This window comes from Helianthus annuus, chromosome 5 (genome assembly GCF_002127325.2).
Source record: "Helianthus annuus cultivar XRQ/B chromosome 5, HanXRQr2.0-SUNRISE, whole genome shotgun sequence".
Lineage (NCBI taxonomy): Eukaryota > Viridiplantae > Streptophyta > Magnoliopsida > Asterales > Asteraceae > Helianthus > Helianthus annuus.
The window spans coordinates 22,205,265-22,221,002 of NC_035437.2; the positions used below are offsets into that span (position 1 = coordinate 22,205,265).

General features: G+C 40.3%; 1 non-coding gene across 1 annotated transcript; it reads left to right on the top strand.

Moving 5' to 3' along the window:
- The first annotated feature begins 240 nt into the window (after nucleotides 1-240).
- LOC118492859 lies at nucleotides 241-347 on the top strand. The gene has a single exon (XR_004894860.1). It is a non-coding gene; the product is annotated as a small nucleolar RNA R71 (small nucleolar RNA).
- Nucleotides 348-15,738: the final 15,391 nt, after the last annotated feature.

A 15,738-nucleotide genomic window follows, 5' to 3' on the forward strand; every position in this document is an offset into this window, starting at 1 on the left:
AGAGCCTCGATTTGGGCTTGTAAAGAAGTGCTTTCATCAACCTTATGGGCGCCCGGGGCAATAGATTTATTGCCTCAGGGAGTGTGCCACTGAAAATTGGTTTGAGCAATTTCCTCAATTTGGTTATATATTTCATGCGGGCGGCGATTACCTAAAAGTCCCCCGGAGCTAGAATCAAGTGTCTGCCTTGTGTGTGGCAATAACCCATTATAGAAGGTGGATACTTGTTTCCATATCGCAAGGCCGTGATGTGGACACTTTCGCAATAGCTCCTTGAACCTTTCCCAAGTTTCATATCAGGATTCCCCATCCTCTTGTGAATATGTATTAATTTCAGTCATTAATTTAGCCGTTTTAGCGGGAGGGAAATACTTATATAGAAATTTTTGGGCTAGTTCATCCCAGGTGTTTACCGATCTAGCTGGGAGGGCGTTGAGCCAAGCTTTTGCTCGGTCTTTTAATGAGAAAGGAAACATTCAAAGGCGGATGGCGTCATTTGATGCTCCATTGATCCGAAAAGTATCACACATTTCTAAGAAATTAGTAATATGTAGATGGGGATCCTCGTCCGCAAGCCCATGGAAGGTTGCGGAGTTTTGGAGCATTTGTATCAAATGCGGCCGAATTTCGAAGTTATTGGCTTCAACATTCGGTGCGTTGATAGCGGCGCCTAGGTTACCTACGGTGGGTCGTAGATAATCCATGAGGGTACGTTGGTCCGCCATTGGAAGTGGATTCCCCGAAACTTTCTCTTGATTCTTGGCTTTTAGTCTTTTTCTGAGAAAGCGTTCGGGTTCTTCTAGAGGTTCTTTTATGTCCTTATTAGAACTGGAGCTCATACACTACGTAGGGGTGACGTCTGGTTCCAAGTCCTGCAATAAAAACAGAAAAGAATGCTGGTCAGAAAGTTCACCACGGCCCCGTGCTCAGTGAACACGGCCCGTGGTCGGAGTTACAATGATTGTTTTCCAGATCCTAGTTACTGGAGAGTTGGACACGGCCCCGTGTTGCACCGACACGGCCCCATGGTCAGCCGTCTGTAACTTGGAAAACTAAAAACTGCCAGTAACAACGTTGGGCACGGCCCGTGTCTGACCAGGCACGGCCCGTGCTAAGCTCTGCAAAAGCTGAAAAACTAAGAAAAATCCTAAAAATTAAAAAGAAAAATAAAAATATGATTAAGCTGTTGATTCCTAACTTTCTTAAAATCCTTGTGTCCCCGGCAACGGCGCCAAAAACTTGATGTGCGTGTAGTGTAATATTTTTTGATGTATATTTTAAGCCCTTTTTACACTTTTAGCCAAGTTTTAAATTTATAAAACACGATATTTACTAACACTAAACACACATATGGGCAAGTGCACCCATCGTGGACGTAGTATAGTGTTGGTAAGATACCGAGGTCGTCCAAGGACACAAGAGCTTTTAGTACCGGTTTATCCTCAACGTCTAATCAAATCAAAATGTTAGAAAAGGTTTTTAAACTAAGAAAATAAAAACAAACTAAATGCTGAATCACTTGGATCCGACTCGTGTATTAGTATAACCTTTGATTATTTTCGCACTTTTGCACTTGTTTAAGAGATTATCTTAGTTATTGTAGTAGGCCCCTCTTTTGAAGGCGACGTTACCCTCAACCCAGTAGTTTGAGTCAGCAAGGATACAATCCTAAAGGGTTGGATTATTGGAAGATAATGAATTAAGTTATTAATGCAAATTATGGTAGGCCCCGCTTTTGGCGGTGACGTTACCCTCGACTAAGTAGTCTGAGTCAACAGGGATACAGTCCTAAATAGCCGGGTTATAGTATTAATAGTAGTTAACTTATGAGGGGGCCAAAGAGTTTGGATCCCCGCCATCCAATACCTATGGGCATTGAAGGAGATCCTACTAAATTTGACCCAGGTCCCTTGCAGGACCTCTAAACGCTGAACAAGGGCAAGACCCTTACCAAACCGTTCCCTTAACCCCCGACCAGGTAGCCAACATACCCCCGTATAGACCGTGGAGATATGAATGGTGAAAATCTTTTATTTTATATAGACAGTAAAAAAATGCCAAGACACCACGGACAAACGATAAGGAAAGATCACCTTCAACATAAGCAACTAGTTATTAAAGTCATTAATACAAAACCAAATAAAAAGTGCAAAAGATTAAATATAAAAAGTATTATACTAAACACTTGTCTTCACCAAGTGATGTAAGAGACTTAGGCAAACATGGCCTTGATTGTCAAGACCTCTTACGATCAATCTTGGATCCCGAGACGACTCACACACTCTATGATGGACAATGTATGATGGTGGTGGATGATGGTGTTATGGTGGTGGTGGGTGGTGGATGAAGTGTGAGAGAGGTGGTGTGCCAAGGGATGAGTTGCAATGAAACCAAGCACTCCTATTTATAGGCTGAACAGAAGGCTGGGCACGGCCCCGTGTCCGCTGGACACGCCCCCGTGCCTGTCTAACACTCTCTCTCTTCATTAATTGTAATTCACAATTACAATTAATGCGCCTGCTGTACTTTCGCCACGCCCGGGTGTCCGATGGACACGGCCCCGTGGTGGGCAATAGAAGCTTCTATAGGTTTGTCTTTTCTGCTGCTTCTTGGGCACGGCCCCGTGCTGGCTGAGCACGGGGCGTGTTCAGTCTTCTGTCTTCTCTATTTTTCTTGGGAGGATGCCGTTGAGGGGTCGGGCAATCCACTTGTGTTCCTTTTCTTGTATTTATGTTAGATTTAGCTGTCTTTTTGCTTCTTTTGTGAATTTGAGCTCATTTAATCCTGAAAATACAAAAGGAAGACAAAAGCACTCTTTTTCCAACATTAGTACTTAAAAAGGGTTAGTTTTATGCCTTATTTGATGTATTTTATATGTTGCATTTTACACACACCAGGCATTTTTATGCTGATGTACCTATTTTTACATGTATTTCAGGAGCTAATGCATAGGACGTTCGTGACACGCTAGGGTGGACTTGGGCCTTAGTGACATAAATGAAGATAGACATAGTATAATTTTGTTATGTACTCTTTTGGTTCTTGTTTTGAAACAGTGTATTCCACCTTTGGTTGATGAATAAAATGTAACTTTAATTACCATGGTTGTGGAACAATAATTTTGTTACAACACTCCCCGACGTTTCCGCCACGATTTGATGTTTTACGTGGTCGGGGTGTGACAGAAGAGTTGGTATCAGAGCCAATGGTTATAGGGAATTAGGTTATTAGTAATGCTTTGACCTAGACTATAACCTTTTGAGGACCCCAACCCAAGTTAGCTTGTGTTTAGATCTTAAAACATGCACTTCACCTATCCTTAGGTGATCACCAAAACAAGAACCCAATTTTCTGAAACGATTTTTGAAAAACAATCTTCTGTTTTCAAATGATTTATTATATGGTTTTGAACCCTTTGATTTTTCAAAATTGATTTTGAAAATTTATCATTTGTTTATGAATGATTCTTTTGGCCTTTTGCCTTCCAAGTTTTCAAAATCTCGTCAAAGTTTTGGGTTCTAAATAGTGTGAACACGTGCAAACTGGAAGGGTGAATGCCTGTGCCCTGGGTTTTCTGTCTAAGGCTAGAGTGTTCGTACAAATCCACATAATCAGACTAGTCACTCTTACATGGGAACTCTTGGGGTGAGTGTTCACTTATAGGCGAGCATGTCTTCGCGAAGCATTATTTATGGACCCATTTACTTTGATTAGTCACTGTGTGTCGTTTGTCTGCTTTGTGATACGGACGAATGACCACCATCCTTGCTTTTGTTGATTTTGTTTTATCTCGTTCTTTTCATCTAATCATCTCACTCGTTTCCTCTCATGTTTCCTCTTTTTAGCATGCCTCCTCGACGTGAAAACCCGTTATCAAATGCCGAAATGGCAGATATTCTGGCACAGCACCTGGCTGCCGCACTCCCAAACATAATCCCTCAGGTGAACCAAGCCAATAACAACAGAATGCTCCTTGTAAGTTCAAGAGCTTCAATTTGGCTAAACCACTCAAGTTCAGTGGTACTGAAAGGGCAACTGGGATCCTTCAATGGTTCAAGAGCATTGAGAGTACATTCCGTCATGTTCTGTGTCCTGAGAACCGGAAGGTCGAGTTTGCTTCTGGCGTATTTCAGAAGAGGGCTATAACATGGTGGAACGGGGTTATAAGAGATCGTGGTGCTGAAGTTGCTTTAGCACAATCATGGGCTGAACCTAAGAACTCTTATGATGAGGGAGTTTTGTCCTCGTCATGAACTGCAAGCTCTTGAAAGGGAGTTTGATGATCTGAAGCAAGAAAGTGGTGAGCACCAGGCGTATACTAATAGGTATGAGGAGTTAAGCTTACTTTGCCCAACAATGGTAACCCCACTCGAGAAGGCTATCGAGAGGTACATCGATGGTCTACCTGACTCAGTGCAAGACATCGTTACTAGTAGTAATCCTACCACTGTCCGTTAGGCAATCGAGCTATCTACGACGTTGACTGAGTCCTAGATTCGAAAGGGTAAGTTACACAGGAAGGGTGACAAGAAGGGTAAGAAGCAGGAGTCTGATAAGAAGGATAGCAAGAAAGGTAAAAACAAGCAGGGTAAGGATTCGAGTTCTGTAAAGGGTTCTAGGAAGCGTAAGGCTTCCCAAAATTTTGCTCTCACTGCCCAAGCTAACCAGGCAGCTCCCAATCAGCCTGCACAACCGCCAGCTAAGAAACAGTATGCAGGGAATGCACCTTTGTCCAACAGATGCAATAGCCACCATCAGCCACAAGTTCAATGTCGTTTCTGTACCAACTGTGGGAAGTCGGGTCATCTTTCTGATGTCTGTCGTTTTGCTCAGAATCTAGCTGCACATAATGCAGCTCGGCAGGCTGCTCAACCGCCTGTTCAACAGCAAGCACAAGCTGCATGACCTCACTTTCCTCCTGGTTCGTGCTTTAATTGTAGAGACCTGACCCATTACCGAAACCAGTGTTCAAGGCTGGTTAATGCAAATCAGAATCAGGCTCCAGCTCGAGGTCGAGCTTTTAACATGAATGCACAAGGAGCGCAAGCAGACAATGAAGTGGTTAACGGTACGTTCTTTGTTAATAACCAACCTGCATCTATTCTTTTTGATTCAGGGGCCGATAAAAGTTTTGTGTCTTTATCTTTCGAGCCATTGCTTCGCGTGTCTAGAATGAAACTAGGTAAGCCTTTGACAGTAGAAGTTGCTAGTGGTGAACCCGTTGTTCTTGATTCTGTTCTTCGCAACTGCCAGTTGAACCTTAACAACCATCTTTTTCCCATTAACCTCACACCTATGCAACTGGGAAGCTTCGACATTATTGTGGGTATGGATTGGTTAGCCAAGCATCGCGCAGAGGTAGTTTGTTTTGAGAAGATTGTTCGAATTCCGCTTTCGTCAGGTGAGATACTACGGGTTCGTGGTGAGAAACCTGCTAGTAGCCTCAAGCTTATGTATTGTTTTCAAGCTCGGAAGTATCTGCGAAAGAATTATGTCGCCTTCTTGGCACATGTTACAGCAGATAAGGGCAAAGGTAAGTCTACTCAAGATATCCCAGTTGTTCAGGATTATCCGGAGCTGTTTCCTGAAGAGTTACCTGGTCTACCTCTAGCACGCCAAGTCGAGTTCCGTATTGATCTCGTACCTGGTGCAAATCCTATTGCCAGAGCTCCATATCGTCTTGCACCGTCTGAGATGCAAGAACTGTCTAAGCAGCTTCAGGAGCTTTCTGACACGGGTTTTATCCGTCCTAGCTTTTCACCTTGGGGTGCTCCCGTTCTTTTTGTCAAGAAGAAGGATGGATCCTTCAGAATGTGCATCGATTATCGTGAGCTGAATAAGCTTACCATCAAGAATCGATACCCCCTACCTCGCGTTGATGATCTCTTTGACCAGTTACAGGGTGCTACTTGCTTTTCGAAGGTCGATCTTCGTTCTGGGTATCATCAACTTCGTGTGCATGAAGAGGATATTCCCAAGACAGCATTCCGCACTCGATATGGGCATTATGAGTTCACAGTCATGCCATTCGGTTTGACCAATGCTCCTGCTGTTTTCATGGACTTAATGAATAGGGTCTGCAAGCCTTATTTGGATAAGTTCATCATTGTTTTTATTGATGACATCTTGATTTACTCTAAGACGCAAGCTGATCATGAGCAACATCTTCGTCTTACTCTTGAACTCCTGAAGAAAGAGCAACTTTTTGCCAAATTCTCCAAGTGCGAATTTTGGCTTAAGGAAGTGCAATTTTTGGGACATATTGTCAACGAACAAGGTATACATGTAGATCCCTCCAAGATCAGTGCGATTAAGGATTGGGATACGCCTACTACACATACTTAGGTTCGTTCTTTCCTTGGTCTTGCGGGTTATTACCGCCGCTTCATCGAGAACTTGTCGAAGATTGCAGTTCCTTTAACTGCTCTAACTCAGAAGAATAAACCCTTTGAATGGGGTTATAAGCAAGAGGAAGCATTTCAGACCTTGAAGCAGAAGCTTTGTGACGCACCTTTTTTGACTTTGCCTGAGGGCAATGATGATTTCGTCGTTTATTGTGATGCATCGAAATTGGGTCTTGGCTGTGTTCTGGTGCAAAGGAACAAAGTCATAGCCTACGCATCAAGGCAATTGAAGGTGCATGAGAGAAACTACACCACTCATGATCTTGAGTTGGGTGCAGTTGTCTTCGCTCTCAAAATCTGGAGACACTATTTGTATGGCACAAAATGCATGGTTTTCACTGACCACAAAAGTATTCAGCATATCTTCAATCGGAAAGAACTCAACATGAGGCAAAGGCATTGGGTAGAGCTTCTAAACGACTATGATTGCGAAATTCGCTACCATCCTGGTAAAGAGATTGTTGTGGCTGATGCATTGAGTCGTAAAGAACATATATTGTGTTCATGTTCAATCTGATGTTCAAGCTCGATCCAATATTCAAGCACACATTTCTCAGGCTCAATATGCTTGTGTTTCACAAGACTTGATGGGTAAGGAATTACCCTGTCACATTAAGCCTGATCTTGTTCTGAAGGAAGATGGATCGTATTATTTCATGGACCGTTTGTGGGTCCCAAGCCAAGATGACCTTCGCACCTTGCTCATGGATGAAGCCCATAAGTCTCGTTATTCTATTCATCCTAGCTCAGATAAGATGTATAAGGATCTTCGTACTCGGTATTGGTGGCCTGGTATGAAGAAGGATATTGCCTTGTACGTTTCAAAATGCCTTACTTGTCTTAAGGTTAAGGCTGAACACCAACATCCTTCTAGTCTTTTGGAGCAACCAGAGATTCCAGTTTGGAAATGGGAAAACATTGCTATGGATCTCATTACCAAACTTCCGCACACTAAGAAGGGTCATGATGCCATCTGGGTAGTTGTTGATCGTCTTACTAAGTTAGCACATTTCCTGCCGATCCGTGAGGATCTATCTGCTGAAAATCTGGCTAAAATCGATGTGGATGAAATCGTATCTCGACATGGTGTTCCTTTGAACATTATTTCTGACAGAGATGCTCGCTTCTCGTCTCGTTTTTGGAGAACCATGCAATCCGCTATAGGGACCCAACTTAATCTGAGCACAGCATACCATCCACAAACAGATGGCCAATTGAAAGAACAATCCAGACTTTGGAGGATATGCTTAGAGCTTGTGTGATCGACTTTGGTGGTAGTTGGGATTCACATCTTCCCTTGATTGAATTCTCCTACAACAACAGTTATCACTCCAACATCAACATGGCTCCTTTCGAGGCTCTTTATGGTCAAAAATGTCGTTCACCAGTCTGCTGGAATGAGATAGGTGAGGCTCAGCTTACTGGACCTGACCTCATTCTAGAGACAACTGATAAGGTTAAGAAAGTTCGTGATAACCTACAGACAGCTCGAAGCCGTCAAAAGAGTTACGCGGACCGACGACGCAAGCCCTTGGAATTTTAAGTCGGTGATCATGTATTACTTAAGGTCTCACCTTGGAAAGGTGTGATCAAATTTGGAAAGAAAGGAAAACTTGCACCTTGATATGTTGGACCATTCAAGATCGTCAAAAGAATCGGTAAGGTAGCCTACAGACTTGAATTACCTCCTGAACTTGGTAATGTTCATCCAACTTTCCACGTATCCAATCTCAAAAAGTGTTTAGCTGACGAGAACCTCCACATACCACTTGACGAGATTTGTGTTGACAAAACACTGCATTTTGTTGAGAAACCTGTGGAAATTATGGATTGTGAAGTCAAATGGCTTAAATGCAAGCGCATTCCTTTGGTTAAAGTTCGTTGGGAATCTAAACGTGGACCTGAGTTTACTTGGGAACGTGAAGATCAAATGAAGGCGAAGTATCCGCATCTTTTCCCACGAGTTTCCTCTAAACAAATTTCGGGACGAAATTTCCACAAGTAGGGGAGACTGTGACATTTGGGCTTATAATCATTGTAAACAATTTAGTTATTAATGAAATAAAGTTATTTGATCCCAATTTTTGTTTGTTTATGTTTGATGTTTTTCATGTTTTGGCTTTTATTCGATTCTAAACTCTATATCGCTTTCTGGAGAATTATACGTAAACTGGTGCGTAAACGAAATTAGTTTAATGCAAAAATACTCCGGAACATCAATTTATGCTTAACATACCTTAAATAACCTTTACATAACTTAGAAATAAGTTTTGAAGGCTTTGGTATGGCAAAATCAAGTTTATCCGCTTACAGGGACTAAAATTGACAAACTACGAAAGTATGACAAATTGAACTGTAACGAACATTCCAGAACATGATCATAAGTTAAACACACCCTATATCCTTTACATAGCTTAGAAATAGGCTTTGAGGGGTTCGGTGTGCTAAAATAAACTTTATGCTCATTCAGGGACTAAAAGCGTAAAAAAGTGCATAAGTTTGCATTTTCGCGCATAACTTACGTTCTGAATACATCCGGACATCCAAACATTTATGTAATCATTAAAATATTATGTTTTTGTGATTGGCTTGTCAAAAATCCATTCGTCGCGCAATTTGGACCGTTTTTGCGTCCCTTACAACTTCCGTCGTAATTAACCGAACAACGCAATCGTACGGCCAAACGAACCGCAATCCGACATATTTTTGAGCATGTTTCATGTTCCCTATGCTTTAACATCCTTGTGGAGCTTATAAATGGGTTTGGAGGGTGTTAGAAGTGCCAAAACACAACCATACGCGCACAGGGGCCAAAACTGTCAACTGTTGAAAGTTGTTGATCTGCAGATAGCGTACGGACCGTAAGCCATACTCCATACGGTCCGTAAGCCAGTGCCAGACAGCAGAAAATGCATTCCAGCTTGATCCAGCTGTTCCTCACTTGTGCACATGGTTTATGGGTATCTATGGGCTGGTTTGGAAGCTCCCCTGGTTTTCTTAAACAATGGGCTCGAGGTGTACGGATGAGATTGAATCTCGGATAACGAGGGACGATCTTAACAGTTCTACTACACCTATAAATACCCCCCCATGCCTTGATCATTTCCTCACATTTGATCTGATTTTATACTCTCTAAGTGGAAGTATATGCTTCCTACCTGAGAGTGAATCGGGTCAAATCTTGCGGGGACCTTCTGTAAGTTTTCTTTCGTGCATTTCTTTCGATTTTTACATTAAAGTCAAACTGCGTTTGACTTTCTGCATTGACCAGTTTTTGGTCAACGCGAAGTTCGTTTGAACTTCATAACGTGAGCGTAATCACGATGGTTATAGTCCCTAGTGACTATACCTACTGGTTACCACGTTATCTAGGCTCAGTGACGAGTCGTAGTTTCGGCCAAAATGCATTTTCTCGCGTATTTTGTAACCAAACTACTCTAGGGTATTAAAACCATTTGTTTTAAATACCGAACCTGTTTTCTAACTTAACTAAACATGTTCTAGCATGTTTAGCTTGTCACTTTTAGAATTGTGCTTGTCTAGGATCGAAAAGGTAAGCGATCTAAACAATCGCTTATACTTTCGAACCCGACCCATTTGGTCGATCCTTAGGATCCGACCAAATACTTTAGGTGACCATAGTTGTATAGGGAATAACCTTCCGAGGTTATACCTTATGGTCACGTTATTTAAGTAGTTGTATGATAAGTAGTTCTTATGCCTTAGGTAAATTACCAAAATACCCTTTTTGCGCTAAAATTCATTTTAAGCCTGTGTAACGAAATTTTTGACATCTAAACTGATTTAGCAACAATATTAGACATGTTAAGGCATATCTTACTTGTCATAGGACTAGTTAGGCATTTCGAACGCGTTTTACGCGAACGACGCGTTAAAGTAGCATAAGTTAGCTAAACGGGTCGTAACGGGTCAAAAGCACTTAGGATAGGTTTCGTTTTAGTATGTAGGCTTTGTCAAACCATATTACATAAGTTCTCACACTTATTTGGTTTACAAACCCTCGTACTACCCGATCCTCCGTTAGGTCCGTTTACTAACGTAGATACCTATATTAGGTGCCGTTTGAATCCGTGATCTTCTAGCTTTGCTTGGTGGTTATCCTAGGACTTCTAAGCAACCTCAAGTGAGTACATAGTCCCCTCTTTTACTGTTTTTCAAACATTTTGGGGTGAAACACATGCGCCTACTTGTTACTTTCGTGCTTTCCATGTTTTCATATCATATGCTTATTATGTTCATTAGTACATTTATAGTACATGATTTCATTGTGTTTTTGCTATGTATGTTCATCATACTTAGTACATTTGATTTACATTACATTTCACGCTATGCATGTCCATTTAGTGCATACCTAGTGCATTGTTTTACATTACCTTTTTATGCTATGTATGTTCATCATACTTAGTACATTTGTTTTGCATCACATGCTATATATGTTCATCATATTTACTACATTTATTTTCATCACATGCTTACATTTTGGTATAACATTTGGTTTGTTTAAATGGGACCAAAATACATTCATTAACATTAGCTACGCCATTCGTCAGTAGGTAGTGGTACCATAGGAATTGACAACTCCCATTCCTGACATCCTAAGTATGTTTGGATGAAAGGAATGACCGAATTCGATATACATAACTCAGATAAACCTTTAATTTGTTTAAAGGTTATCGCCACAATCGCAAGGCTTGAATGTATGCATTTTCACAATACTGCATAGATGTTTATATCAGTATAGCATGCATTTCCACAAAACATAACGTTGATTTAAACCACGTTTTACTTCAATACATTGTTTTGTGCATTTTACCTCTGGTTTAGTTAATATATATGTCACTTGCCATACATGACATTTTGTTTAAACATTACTTGATTGACATTTGACATAGACATTTTGATATTGATATACACATTTCATGGACCACATTTTGACATAAACATTTTGACATGGTTTACACAAAGACATTTGACAAATGGTTTAGACATGGGTAATTCACATTGGTGGTTTGTTTCGGTAAGTGATTTAAGTAATGAGACGTGTGTAATGTGGTACAAGCATGGTGGATACGCCGCTGGTACTTCCTATATATAAGTGCTTGTATTATATTACATGTCATAGCGTTGTTTAATTCATTCAATTTGGACTTATACAATTTACACAAAACATATTTTTCACAAGACTTTGCTTTACAAAACAATTTGTTTTATACAACTTATTTTACTTGGTTATTCATTTAACCATGCATTATTCTTTTACGTACACATATCGTTTGATTTATTATCGCTTTTTCAAATGATTTATACAAACAAACACTTAAACTAGATTCATGACAAGTTTTCATTAAACATTTTCTTAAACCTAAGTTATGAATCCTATTTTCACAAAACCTATGTTACTCACAGGCATTTTTATGCTGACGTACCTATTTTCACATGTGTTTCAGGAGCTAATGCATAGGACGTTCATGACACGCTAGGGTGGACTTGGGCCTTAGTGACATAAAATGAAGATAGACTTAGTATAATTATGTTATGTACTCTTTTGGTTCTTGTTTTGAAACAATGTATTCCACCTTTGGTTAATGAATAAAATGTAATTTTAATTTCCATGGTTGTGGAACAATAATTCTGTTACAACACTCCCCGACGTTTCCGCCACGATTTGATGTTTTACGTGGTCGGGGTGTGACAAGTTGAACCATCGACTCTTGATGAAGATCTTGATCAAATCGATCAAGATGAATTGGAAGAGCTCGATTTGCAATTAAGTATGGCGTCACTGGTACTTCCTCTACACCGTACTACAAGTATTGCAAAAGAAAGCACTCTGGAAGATGCTCCATATACTGCAACTTTTGCAAAATATCTGGACACAAGGAAGAAGACTGTAGGAAGAAACCTAGCAATAGGATATGTTTCAATTGTGGAGAAACTGGGCACATCAGACCGAACTATCCGAAACTAGCTCTTGCCACAACCAACAAGGCTAAGACAACTGAAGGACCTAAGAAGAATGCCAGAGCGTTTGTTCTGACAGCGGAGGAAGCCAAGATGATTCCGGATGTGATTGCCGGTACGTTATTAGTTAATGATATATTTGCCAAAGTATTATTTGACTCTGGTGCAAACCAAAGTTTTATCAATACTTTTTTCTACAAACTTCTCGACCAACCCTTAACCAAATTTCAACAAGATTGTTTGACAGAGACAACAAACGGAGAATCCATTAAGATTAGTGACATCTTGCAGGAAGCAAGAATAGAAATCCCGAACCATCATTTCTTTGCTAACCTTTATCGAATGAATCTAGCCAGATTCGATGTTGTGTTAGGAATGGATTGGTTAGTAGCCAATCGTGCCAGTATTTTATGTGATCAAAAGTTAGTACAAGAAAGTACACCAATAGGTGAAAAATCACAATTAAAGGAAATAAGCCAACCAGATCGACAAAATTCATCTATGTGATGAAAGTTGCAAGTTATGAAAGGAAGGGAGGAATAGTATATATGATTTCTGTAATCATAAATACTAAAGGAAAAGAACTAAAAGATATCCCTTTGATATCTAAATTCTCAGATGTTTTTCCAGAAGAGTTACCTGGATTACCGCCCGAGGTTGAATTTAGAATTCACCTAATACCAGGAACGACACCGATTGCCAAAGCACCATATCGATTAGCACCAACGGAGATGCATGAACTGAAGAAACAATTGGACGAACATCTTGACAAAGGCTTTATACAACCAAGTTCATCACCGTGGGGAGCACCATTGTTGTTTGTTAAGAAGAAAGACGGATCGATGTGTATGTGCATTTGATGTGTGTCAGTGTGTATATGTTTTAGGTGTATATTTTAAGCCCTTTTTACACTTTTTACCCAAGTTTTAAATTTATAAACACGATATTCACTAACACTAAACACACATATGGGCAAGTGCACCCATCGTGGACGTAGTATAGTGTTGGTAAGATACCGAGGTCGTCCAAGGACACAAGAGCTTTTAGTACTGGTTTATCCTCAACGTCTAATCAAATCAAAATGTTAGAAAAAAGGTTTTTAAACTAGAAAAATAAATCTAACTAAAATGCTGAAAATAAAATAAAAAAATAGATAGACAAGATGAATCACTAGGATCCGACTCGTGTGTAGTGTAACCTTTGATTATTTTTGCACTTTTGCACTTGTTTAAGAGATTATCTTAGTTATTGTAGTAGGCCCCTCTTTTGAAGGCGACGTTACCCTCAACCCAGTAGTTTGAGTCAGCAAGGATACAATCCTAAAGGGTCGGATTATTGAAAGATAATTAATTAAGTTATTAATGCATAATGTGGTAGGCCCCTCTTTTGAAGGCGACGTTACCCTCGGCTAAGCAGTCTGAGTCAGCAGGGATACAGTCCTAAGTGGTCGGGTTAAAGTTTTAATAGTAGTTTAACTTACGAGGGGGTCAAAGAGTTTGGACCCCCGCCATCCAATACTATTGGGTATTGAAGGAGGTCCTACTAAATTTGACCCAGGTCCTTTGCAGGATCTATACACTGAACAATGGCAAGACTCTTACCAAACCGTTCCCTTAACCCCCGACCAGGCAGCCAACATACCTCCATATAGACCGTGGAGATATGAATGGTGAAAATCTTTTATTTTATATAGACAGTAAAATAATGCCAAGACACCACGGACAAACGATAAGGAAGAATCACCTTCAACATAAGAAACTAGTAATTAAAGTCATTAATACAAAACCAATTAAAAAGTGAAAAAGATTAAAAATAAAAAGTATTACACTAAACACTTGTCTTCACCAAGTGATGTAAGAGACTTAGGAAAACATGGCCTTTGATTGTCAAGAACTCTTACGATCAATCTTGGATCCCAAGATGACTCACACACTCTATGATGGACAATGGATGATGGTGGTGGATGATGGTGTTGTGATGGTGGTGGGTGGTGGGTGAAGTGTGAGAGAGGTGGTGTGCCAAGGGATGAGTTGCAAGAGCTCCAAGCACTCCTATTTATAGGCTGAACAGAAGCCTGGGCACGGCCCCGTGTCCACTGCGCACGGCCCCGTGTTCATCCGACTCTCTCTGTTCATTAATTGCAATTCGCAATTTCATTAAATGCGTCTGCAACAGTTGACCACGCCCCCGTGTCCGTTGAGCACGGCCCGTGGTGGGCAGTAGAAGCTTCTATTGCTTTGTCTTTTCTGCTGACACTTGGGCATGCCCCCGTGCTCACTAAGCACGGGGCGTGTTTAGTCTTCTGTCTTCTTTTTTTGCTTTGGGAAGATGCTGTCGGGGGGTCGGGCATGCCACGTTTGTTCCTTTTCTTGTATTTATGTTAGATTTAGTTGTATTTTTGCTTCTTTTGTTCATTTGAGCTCATTTAATCCTGAAAATACAAAAGGAAGACAAAAGCACACTTTTTCCAATATTAGTACTAAAAAAGGGTTAGTTTTATGCCACAATTGATGTAATTTATATGTTGCATTTTGCGCACATCAGCATTGATTACCAAGAATTAAACAAGGTTACGATTAAGAATCGGTACCCACTACCGAGAATCGATGATCTGTTCGATCAACTTCAAGGAGCTCGATTGTTTTCAAAGATCGATTTACGCTCAGGATATCATCAACTGAAAGTATAGGAAGAGGACATTCCTAAAACTGCCTTCAGAACAAGGTACAGTCATTATGAATTTACCGTCATGCCATTTGGTTTAACCAATGCCCCAGCCGCATTTATGGACATGATGAACAGGATATGTAAACCATACCCGGATAAATTCATAATTATCTTTATAGATGATATTCTAATTTACTCTAAGAGTAAAGAGGAACATGCAGCGCATCTGCATACACTTCTAACATTGTTTGTGACAACTCGAATTTCCAAGATTTCCATTTCGCATTTATTGCACGTTCTTGTATTGTCTAGTTGATTATTTGCACAATTAATTGCTATGGAATTATGTACGTTTTGATGAAATGAATCGTATTGTGTGATTGTGCATGGTTATGTGTTAATTGTGATAAACTTGTCAAATATGTAAACTTGGTGGTGAAACTATGAAATGGTTATGAGATGGTGTACATGTGTAAAATATGATACTTAGGGGGGAGAGGGTAATTAGTGAAATCCTAAAGATACTTAACCCTAATCCCTTTTCACTAATCATTTGCACACAAAACAAAACACGTACTTGCAATTCTCTAATCCCCTAGCAATCACCATCACCACCATCATTGGCACAAGACATTCATCATTTTTGATTCCTCTCTTTCTCTAGAACCATTCAAGGTAATTGTGT